Source organism: Pezoporus wallicus, unplaced genomic scaffold (assembly GCF_028554395.1).
Source record: "Pezoporus wallicus isolate ANWC-B61680 ecotype Strahan unplaced genomic scaffold, APGP_CSIRO_Pwel_v1 contig_6726, whole genome shotgun sequence".
Classification (NCBI taxonomy): domain Eukaryota; kingdom Metazoa; phylum Chordata; class Aves; order Psittaciformes; family Psittacidae; genus Pezoporus; species Pezoporus wallicus.
In genome coordinates this window covers 405,701-409,757 of record NW_026640296.1, presented here as the reverse complement: position 1 = coordinate 409,757, position 4,057 = coordinate 405,701, and positions in this window count along the sequence as shown.

Below are 4,057 nucleotides of genomic sequence, written 5' to 3'. Positions count from 1 at the left end.
TCCAAAAGGGGTCTGAGTGGAAGACTTTGAGTAAACAACTGACAAATAAAGTAAGAAATTACTTAAAATTAAAAATTATACTAGTACAAAAGAAACCTGTCACAGTTTACAATGACATAAAATTTAACTGCATCTTCCACTCTAGGATTCCCTGTTGATTCTGGATATGGAACTTGTTTTAAAGATAAGTGGTAGTCTATGCAATTTTTAAGTGTAATGCTTGCCTTGCAGTTGAACCAATGGGATACAGCAGCAAGGTATTAGAATAGTGTATCTTAAACAAAGGAGCTGGAGACAGACCAAGAAAGGATGAGGAAGAGAGAGTTGCAGACAACTGGTGTTACATTTGGTCTGTATTTTTGTCAGACACTTAAGTGGGCCAGATAGGGTCAATAACCTACAGCTAGCTTAAAACCATGGATAATTCATTACCTATAGTGCTCTATTAGTTAAGAATAGCATAAAGATCACAAGAGAATTTGAATTGCTTACTGTCACTTTCATTTTACAACTTGTAGCTTTGGTTCTACTTTTAAGCCTTCCCAATTGGCATGTATGGTGTCTATGCATAAAGCAATTTAACTCACACAGGATGCATGATTATCAGTTGCTTTTCTGCTGAAGGTTCTTCTGCTGATGTGGGGCTGATTGACAATTCCAGTCTGTAGCCTCAGTGCCTCCTGCATTGTGCAAGTAATCTCTTTCAGCATACCATTTATTTTAAACTAATGTCTTCTCATTTTTTGTCCTTCTGTTTTGACTCCTGACAAAAACAAGTATTCCTCTAATACGAAGGTAGGAGAAGAGGCAGGATTTCAGAAGCAGTGAAAACTTTGTTTAAGCAGCATAAATTAATCACATATCACACAATATAAGTGACATAGAACTGCTTGTTGTTATCAGCCGTTAAAGCTTGAAAGCTATTGTATGCAAAATAAAGAAAAAAGAAAAAAAAAAGAAAAAAGAAAAGCACATAAATAATAAAGACATGCTCTTCAAAGCCCTAGACACGTGCAAACTTTTTGTGAGCTGTCTTCTTACTTGCCTAGATTAGGTGCATCACAGCTGTTATACTTCCACTGAGGCAGTGATGGAAACCCACATCTTGTGCTTTGATTATGTACTAGCAAATTCATAACAGCATTCCATGGTCTCACAAATACTGATGAGTTTGTCTTTGCAGTGCCTTTATGACTTATGGAAACATGACCTCCAATGTGTGGGTGGGAAACTGGTGCACAGAGAGATAAGAGGATCTCCTGTTGCTGCACAGTGAGTCTGTAGCAGATTTAGTAAGAGAAAAAGAGATTTCAAGTCCCTCACTAGGCCTCTTTAGCGAGTATTGGAGATAAAAGCATGTCTTGAAGTAGGCATGTCCAATGCAATCACCCTCATCAATTGCATGGGGCTTCCCCCAGTCCCACCCCACTGCAGCTCTGTATGAGGCTCTCTGTATTCCTGCCTTGTTCCTGTTAATTCTGTAAACGTTTTACACTACCGCAACTGTCAGCGCAGTGGCTTCCTTCACCTTGGAATACTCATGGAATATTGACATATCCCAGTGAATTTTATAAACTCCAAGCAAATTAGTCACAGATTTTGCAATCCAAGCTTTCTCATGAATGTGTACCTATGTTCCTGTACTCTGTGAAAGGCCCCTGAGTTATACCACATCTGTGTATGTATTCAAACACCTACTAGTTTGCTTATCCTGGGATTCCTGGAATTTATGGACTTTGCTCTGACATTTAACCCCAAATTCCTTTACACCATACTGCGTTCCCAAAATCCAGCAGATAAGTGCCTTTTCTTAGACTCCTTAAGAGCAGAGGAAATTGCAAAAACCTGCTATGACACTCTTATTATGGAGAGGAAAAACACACTTAGATGGGATTTTTTGGCAAATGCAGATTAAGTTGTCTGATTATAAGGCAGTCATTCAGCCCTGCCATTGAAAGCTGCTGAAGCCGTCTGTGCTAGGACAGACGATGCAAGTGATAGCAAAGCAATCAGATCAAATAGGCTCTGAAACTCATAAGGCAGATGTGGACAATATGATTCATGTCAGTCTTGTAAATACTATGATAGAATTGCATTACTTTTGAGACATCTAGGGTTTACCATTTACAATTTTTCTCCTCTGTAATGAATGCAGGTCAACTCCTTCACAAGTCAGTAAACAGGAAATTTTCCTTGTAATCTTAGCATCTGCTTTTAAATGTGAAGAAACATGATTTGTAATAGATTTTTAAAACTCTTTTCACAGGATGTGATGATAGTGCTCTACAGAGTGATGTGTATTTTTGTTCCCACATTTCTCCCTCCAGCCATACTTATATATGCAAATGATACACTCTGATTTTTAAAAGATTATAAGAACATATTTTTTGGCTTTGCATTCTTTTTTTTTTTTGGCTGAATTTTGTTCTGGGATGAGTGAGTGATCCTTTTTCTAAAGTCAGAGACTCTTGCTAATGCATAACCAAGGGTGGTGTCTTACCATCCAGTATTAATTGCATCTGCTGACTCTGCAGGTCACTAATAAGTGAATGTTATTCTTTTGTGGTTGGACCCACAAAACTGTTTGATGGAGTTTCTTTTTAAAGTGATCCTATTATAAACATTAACCCAATTCGATATTGTGCATAGTCTTTACAGTAAGATGTATTAAAAACATTCTTTTTATAAATCCTGGCTCTAATTGACTTAGTGCAATGAATGTTTTGTGTTAAGTTAGCTACTTCTAGAAACTTCTGTTTAATCTCCACTGCTGCATTTATTTTTTTTTTTTGATTTAAGTTTTCTTGCATCTTTTAGAATGATTTAATTTTTCAATAACTTTTTACTACTTTTTATCTTCATCTTGAACCAGATGGCTATAAAAACAAAAATGCCTACACAGCAGCTTTTTAGTTAGTAATTAATAGAATCAGTTCTTCTTTTGCTGCTGCAGCTAGATCAAAAGGAAAATAATTATTGATACTGCTTCTTAGAAAATCATCAGATAAGTGCTTGAACTGCAGGCTTTTGCTCTAGCTGAGAGGCAATGCAAAACTGAGATTTATATTACAGGTAATTTTCCCCATTTCAGGTAATGCACATCTGTGCCATATTTGACTTTTGAGATCTTCCTAACATATAAGATAGTTTATTTGTCATATCTCTATCTGAACTTTGTTCTTCTGTGAGGTGTAAAACCAATTGCTGCTGTATTCTTAGTGATCAGTATTGCCCATGAGAGATATTATGATTCTTCCAAGGGCCCTTCTCCATCTAATGTAATCCCCTTGAGATATTGTAGCAATTAAAATGAGTGACTAGATGCTTTCATAGTTTAATTTATACACTCTTCAAACATTACTTAGGCAATGCTTTCATTTGGATAAATTTGCTTGAGCAAAATAGAAACTCCCCAGTTTTCCCTTGAAAATTTGAATTCTTCCATGATAATAGTCTCTTTGTGTATTTTCTGCACGGTAATTTGCATAGAGTGGGAGAGACACTCACCGATACATGTGCATAATTACACCAGCAGTGAAACTTTAAAGGTCCAGTGTAAAGGACAGCTGAAAAAAAAAAAAAAAAGAAATGCAGATAGCAGGGTTTCACTTGCATTATTCAGATCTTGCAGATGTTCAAAGATGAGGTTAAATATCAGGACAGTAATTTACCCTTTACCATGATCTTTGAACTAGACTGGTAATATCGTTTTTTTTTTTTCCTGTAATTCAGCTCCTGCTGTTTACCAAGGCTTTCAGAATTTCTTAGTGATGATGACAACAGGACTGAGTAGGAAGGATAATGACTATTAGCAGAATAGTTACTGTAGCACACTATTGATTCAGCCTGTCTCTGCAATGTGAAGAGCACTGTACATATGCTTAGAAGATAACTAAATACAGATTATTTAAGTATCCACACTGAGCTTATGCTATGAGAATGTATTTCTTTTTGAGCATGGTATTTACATAAAAATTACTTGTGCTTTCCAAAGAATATTTGAAAATTTGCAGATTATATTCATATGCCTGTTCTTATATCTCTATATACATATTTG